Genomic DNA, 7,089 nt, shown 5'->3' with positions numbered 1-7,089 from the left:
GTGGGACTCGATCTCAGGACCCTGAGATCACAACCTGAGTCAAAAATCAAGAGTCAGATGCTCAACAGACTGAGCCACCCAGGCGCCCTTTTTATTTAGTTAGTTTTTTAGATTTTATTTATTTATTTAACCTTCCCAGAGGTTTTGATTCTGCGGGTCTCAGGTGGGGGTCAGGAACCTGAATTCTAAACACCTGCCTCTGAGTGATTCTTCTGATTGGGATATTTTGAGAAAGACAGAGCTAACCAAAAATACTGAGCCTGTAGGTGGGGTGGGAATGAAGCAGAGATGGTCTGAAGAAGTGAGGAATGGCTTAAGCCTGTGCTCAGGCGGGGGACTCCGTGGGTACCTAGAACCCGCAGGGTTTTCCTGTTCCGGAAATGGGAACGGCTAGGGGCTGGGCACAGGGTGAAGTCTGGCTCCTCGGGGGTGGCTGCGAATGACAGGGACCCAAGAAAGGGCTTGGCCAGTCTCCGGAGGGGGTCTTCCAGATGGTGTCTGATGCGTCGCTGACCTGGGTCAGATGTTGGGACAGGCCCTCTGGAGGTCAAGGTGCTGGCTGAAGCTGCAGGGTGGGTCTGCTGGTGTGGCCACCACCGGTCCCTCCCAGGCCTTGTTTTCATCTGATTTTTATTTGATGTTTCGGTCTTTGGATGCTATTGTTCTCTTACCTGAGAAAGGCAGGGGAGGGGTGGTCAGAGTCTCAACAGAGGAAGAGAGGAGGGGAGCAGGGACTGGTGAGCAGGGCGGAGGGCGGGCCAGGTAGACCCCTGATGAGGCTGACCCTCAGAGCACCTGTCAGCGGAGCCGGCCAGCCAGAGCCAGCGGGGGATCCGCAGTTGACCTTTGGAACAATTGCTCCTGAACACTGGACCTGGGCCCAACCCCTGGCCCTCCCCTCACCTCCTTGACCCCCTGGAGGCCGGCCGAGGCTCCAGGCTCTTTTCTGTTACTCTTTTCTGCCCCACCGGTTGCCTTGGCAACAGCTGCTGCTGGCCCCAGGCCTCCCAAAGCCCCAGCTTAATGCAAATCCCAGGCAGGTTTGTTCTGCTCTGTTGGCTTTCAAGACAATAGAGGGAATGCTGAGCAGCAGCTCTGGTTTCAGAACCTGTCCCCAAGGACACACCGCACCCCCACGTCAGGGGGGGCACACAGGATCCCGAGGAAAGGTAAACAGGGGGCCACAGAAGCCTGGAGACTGGGAGAGCAGCTGCAGGGTAGTGGAAACGAGGAGCTTTCCTGTTAGAACCTTTCGGATCAATGCGCAGGGCGAGAGTCCACGGGGGACCCATCTGTAGTTGATTAAATAACAGTAAGTGAAGAACACGTCTTTGCCCCGTCCTGTTCCTTCATTGTTTCCTCAGTGACTGGAATGAAAACAGGCTGATCAGACCCACAGATGACACAGAGCGTGCTTCAGATGACTGGAGAGTTATTCACAACAGAGACGTTATTAGATGAGAAGAATGGGCCCAAACCAATAATTTTGAGAAATTCACTGTAGGGGAGGTTTGGCTGCAAAGAATTTGTCTGGAGGGTTCTAATCACTCACAAACCCCGTGGGAGCCAATAGGAGCCCAGGCGTCTTAGAAAGAAGCGGGGGGAGGGGGGACCCCCTCGGGGGTGCACTGGTTTATCACCTGCTCCCTTGTCCTGCCCCGGGGCTGGAACTCCCTCAGGTAATGAGTACAGTTCTTCAGAGTTGGTGGCTGATGCATTCTGAGTCCGGGTTGCAGTGCCGTATGTATGTATGTATGATTTTATTCATTTATTTGACAGAGAGAGAGCACAAGCAGGGGGAGAGGCAGAGGAAGAGGAAGAAGCCGACTCCCCGCTGAGCAGGGAGCCCCACGCGGGGCTCCATCCCACTGGGATCACGACCGGAGCTACCATGTGAGCCACCCAGGTGTCCCTACAGTGCCGTATTTAGAGTGTAGGTATGTCATGGTGTGACTCTGGGCTTGTTGAATGTTGTGGTTAAGAGCAAGAATTCTGGAGCCAAAATGGCTGGGTTTGAATGTAGCTCTAGTGTTTATAAGCTGTTTGTCCTTGAAACAGTTACTTACCCTCTCTGTGTGTCTGTTGTCTCGTCCCTACAATGGAGATAACACTCCTAGGACTGAGCACCTGGTGCATAGTAAACGTTTGTCAGTGGTTTTCACTGGTTATCAGTGACTCAGCTGTGTGCTTTTAAAAGCTTCAGGAGTTATTTTTGCCTTCGAGGGCCCTGGACTCTGAATGCCTGGCCAGCCTCCATATGCTTGGACAACTCAACCTCCAAACTCCCAGCTGCCCTGATATCGTCAGGCTGTGCACATTAGTGGTAAGGTCCGTACCCAGGGAGCTCCGTCAGTTAGAGGGACCAATGACCCTCTCTCTCCCCAGCACAGCCTGAGCCTACAAGCTCCCAGCCCACATGATGGCCCTTGGTGGGACCCACTAATGAGAGGGCTGTTCCCCTGTGGGTGGGTCCACAGCGACCCACTATTCTGAGGTCCCATGGGTGCCAGGAAAGCATATTTTCCACCCCAGCTCCACACCCAGCCTGGGCTGGAGCAATGGGAAGTCACAGTCTTTATCTGTGTTCCCAAGTCTTGGGAGGACTGGAGAGGGCCCGACCCAACGGGGATGTAACATTATATAAAGGTCCGCTTGTCCTGTCCTCACCCAGTCCCTCGATTTGTCTGAATCAGCCCCACACACTACCTCAGCCAAGGCCTTTCTCATTACACACGGCAGCACAGATTTCAGGAGCCCCTGGAACCCTAGCCGTCCACCCCAACATGTCAGAGAACTGATTTACACAATGCTTTGCAAGAATGCAGGCCACTGTTCCTGGGAGAGCCATGCCCACAAACCCCAAACAGAGTCAGAGCAACTGAAACTAGGCTTGAAAAAAAAACCCGTGCTGGAAAACTGCCATACCTCACCTTAAAAACTGCATACCGTCTCTTCCCATCAGTGTGGCCCCATTCTTATTTCCCTTACATGTTATTTATTTTACGGACACTGGGAAGGTGTAACGCCAGATGCTGGCTGTCCTGAGGGCTTTGCAAACAGTGACTCATTGGATCCTCGTAGCAGGTTAGTGAAGTGGATGCCGTAATTATCTCCATTCCCATTTTCAGAGGGGAAACTGAGGCACGGAGCAGTTAAGAAACATGCTCAAGGTATATTGCCAGTAAGTAGCCAAGTCGGGATTCACACCGGGGCGGCAGGCTCCATGGTTCCTGGCTTTTCATTCTGCCCTTCTGGTCTGCATTTCCCATAGGTAGCCTGGAATCTTCTAGAAAGTGCAGATAGCGTCTTCACAAACACATCTTACAGTGGGTACTGAAGGCAATCAACAAGCGGCTTGTAGGGAGTTGGTAGCCATTAACGCTAGCGGCAGTGACGACTCCGGGCCTGGGAAGCAGGACAAACCAGCTCTGACAGCTGGCCCCGGGGGAAGGGCTGGCACGGTGATACCTGCTCCATGGGGAGGCCTTCCTGGGGCTCTGCCTGACCTCTCCAAGACCTGCAGTCCACCCCGCCCCACCGGCTTCCCCCGGCGGGAAAACAGCATCTCCTCTCTCATTGTTCTTGGAGGAAGTCTGGCCCCCGGGTGAGCCTCCTCGCTGGAGAAGCTGAGCTGGGCAGGACAGGAGCCGGCTCCCAGTGATGGTCCCAGCGGCTTGCACGGCTGCACCCCGGCGCTGGGTGCATTTTGAGGGGGCTGCCAGCATCTCGTGGGTTCCGATGACTGCCCTCTCACACACGTGTTCACAGCAAGCCTGCAAAAGTAGGTAGGGCAGGGTTTTAAGGGTTTTACTGCAACCATTTTACAGAAGAACACTCAGGTGCAGGGTTTTGATCTAGGGCCTGGCACCCACGCGGACTCTCATTCTGGCGCTTTCCATCTAGCACCTCACTGGGGGCGTGAGGGTGCCCCGAAGGGGAGAGGGGAACCAGGAGGGAATGGCTCAAGCTTGAGAGCGAGCACCCCTTGAAATGTGGGGCCAGGGCACCCCACCTGCCTCACCTCGTCCCAGTGTCCTAGGGCCCTTCTGTCCTGGAGTTAAAGGCAGGCCTCACAGCCAGGACCCTGTGGTCACCAGCTAAGTCATCCCCCTTATCTACTCCAAGGAGAGCCCCCCAAAACCTAGCAACTATTCCGTCTCTCCCGGAGCCCATCTGCTCTGCTAGATCCCAGGATGCCCCTGGCCAGAGCTGCTTTTAGAGAAAACCAAGGTATGCTCAGCAACTGTGGGTCTGGGAGGGAGGACCTGGGGACCTTGGGAGGTGCCCCGGAGAGAGTCTGGCACGCACTGGGAGCCGCCAGAAATCGGCCTGCTCTCCGGCCACTGAGTGACAGCCTCACCGTGGGCACAGCTGGGACCACATGGCGGAGACGGGAGAGCGGGAGCCAGGGAGACTGGTGTCCCCAGGGGGCTTAGCGAAGCCATTCTGAAGCCAGTTTCCGGGGCCCCCCACACTTGCTTGTGACCCGGGAGGCACCGGGTACAGGGAGGTGAGGAGGAGGAGGACAGCTCAGGGGTAGCTGGGTCAGCCAAAGGAAGGGGGGACAGCAGAGTAGGTGGACTCCTGGGGGCAGGGGAGGGGAGAGGGTGCGCAGAATGATGACTCCACTTTCCAGGCTGGAAAATCTCACACAGGGACGGCTAAGTAATTGCCCTCACGGATGACTTAAGCTGCCTAATTAAGTGGCATCTTTGTAAGCGGCTCCATGAGGAGCGAGCCTGTTGCCAGGGGTCTGAGACACTGTGGCGCAGAGTTTAGGGGTAAATCGCCCCATCTCACTACCCTCTTTCTGTGCAGATGACTGCGCCGGGCTACTGCCATCTGGACTGCAGAGGCCACGGAGAAAAGGAGGAAACCCTTGGGGACAGAAGAAGAAAGCCTTCTCTCTCAAGCAGTGGCCGGCCCAGCCCCCAGCATCCACCCTCCCTTGACCCCTCCCATTCCTGGCTGCACCCCCTGCATGAAAGGGGCCTGCTCGCTCTCCGATGCAGCCAACGCCAGGCCTGTTTGCGAGGAGTCTCGAATTTTACTTCAGGTCTGATGTGACACCGCGGCCTCCATTGGCCCTCACTTCCTCTGATGTCACACATTCTTCTCCTGACCTGGTGGCCCAGCCCCCGGCCTAACCGCCTCCCTCCTCCACAGTTTGTCCCCAGCCTCCCACCTCACTGCAGTTCTGTCTGTCCTCATGCTCACTGCCCGCCCCCACCACCCAAGATAGGGGAGGAAAGCCGCAGGGTGACAAAGAGGGGAAGGCCCGGGGCGGGAGAGCAGAGGAAGCTGGGAGGGAGGGAGGGAGGGAGGGAGGGAGGGAGACTCCCACCCCAGGCCTCAGGCCTCACCGCATCCCTCCTGAGGGCTGCCCAGCCTCACCTCACCGGTGTCCCCTGCTGGGCCGGCTTTCTCCTCCTGCCGGGGTTGGCAAGCTTCACTCCGGAGGCCCTGAAGAGCTCACCCCACAGTTTCTGAGAATCTCGGGAGGATGCTAGCGTGTGGCTCAAACACATGGCCTTCTGCGTTTGTTTCTCGATGCTTTACAGAGATACGTGAAGTACCCATCTAAGCCATTAGACATAACTTAAGAGGACGATGACCCAGTTACCACCCTCCAGTGGCCTGCTTGAAGTTTGGGGAGGCGAGCTGCCACACGGGGTGGCCGGGCCGGGGCGGGGGGGGGGGTGGCGCTGGGCCTGGAATGTGCTCTCTGACCCCCAGGCATCGGGGCCCCCAGCCGAGCTCCCCAGGGGCGAGCGGCACGTGTGGCGGAGTGTCCCCGGAGAGGCCCCAAGGCGCAGACACGGGGAACTTTCAAGGGCTGGGTCTGGACCGAGGCCTTTCCGGGTCACAGTGGCTGGGAGAGCCGGCCTCCCGGCGGGAAATGCACTAAGCTGGAGGTCTGCGCGGCCAGCAGCCGGGGGAGGGGGTGGCAGGCATAGCTAAAGGCTTCCTGGGAACAATGAGCCGGCTGCTTTCACCTGCTGTCCTCTGGCCAGACAGCTGTGGGACAGGAATGAGCCGCGAGCTGGGCCAGGGGTGGAGGGGAGGCTGGCTCCAGCCCGTGTGGCCCGCGTCGCAGGCAAACCCTCTGGAATGTGGCTGAGACTCGGGCTGGAGCCTTTGCGGCAGGACTCACAGCCGCCAAACGCCTGTCTCGGGCCTAGTTCCTGCTGGTTCTACCGCCCATTCTCTTGGTTATGTAAGTGGAGCTCTAGGGGCCGAGGTCTGTTCCGGGAGCCCCCCCAGGCCACGCGGGCAACAACTGCTCATCAGCACCCCAGCAGGCAAAGGCAAACAGGTGACCTGTGACAAACAAGACTTCGAGGCCTTCCCTGCGTATCTCGCCGGTTCCCGGAGTCACGCCCCTGAGGCTCAGAGCTCTTCCTCTTTGTGTAGTTGCCCAACTGCATCGGGACGTCTTCAAGTCCTTGTCTGATAGAGTCTCAGAACTCAGGGAAGATGCTATCGGGGCTACTCCAAAGTGATTGCAGTTTGCGTTTATTTCTTGATGCTTCATATATAGGAAGCACCAAGCTAGGCCACTAGAAATAAGTGCTAAAATGGTAACCACCCAGACGTGATTAGCCTGGCTCCTGGGTGAGGATGACACACAAATTCGAGAAGTGTTCCATATTTTTGGATGTGCTAACTAATCTTAATCATTTTGTAATATATACATATATTTTGCTATATATATATATATATATATAAATCTCTACTTTGTACACCTTAAATGTATACAGTATTATATGACAATTATATAATTGGGGGGGACGAGAGAAAGAGAAAACTCAAGAGGAAAGGGACAGAATCGCCCCTTTCCAGGGTCTTGCTGGAGGATTTGGAGAGGCGAGCTGATGAGCGGAGCTGACCTCAGGCAGGCTCCCGCAGGGAGCCCACAGACCCGCAGGAGGGGGGATTCACCCAGGCCTGGGCTCAGGGCCGCTGATATCAAAGCCGGAAGCCAAGAGGTAGGAATCTGGCTTTGGAAAGAGGAATGTGAATTGCCCAAATGCCCACAGGAGGAAGAATGGGCACAGTTCTCTTTTGTGTGTGTGTGTGTGGGGGCTT

At 56.4% G+C, this 7,089-nt stretch overlaps 1 pseudogene; it reads left to right on the top strand.

Moving 5' to 3' along the window:
- Positions 1–6,559: 6,559 nt before the first annotated feature.
- LOC115941434 (U6 spliceosomal RNA) lies at positions 6,560–6,656 on the top strand (annotated as a pseudogene).
- The last annotated feature ends 433 nt before the right edge of the window (positions 6,657–7,089 follow it).

The sequence above is a fragment of the Leptonychotes weddellii genome, unplaced genomic scaffold (genome assembly GCF_054177405.1).
Source record: "Leptonychotes weddellii isolate Sample4059 unplaced genomic scaffold, ASM5417740v2 HiC_scaffold_10098, whole genome shotgun sequence".
Lineage (NCBI taxonomy): Eukaryota > Metazoa > Chordata > Mammalia > Carnivora > Phocidae > Leptonychotes > Leptonychotes weddellii.
This window is presented reverse-complemented; position numbering and strand designations above follow the sequence as displayed.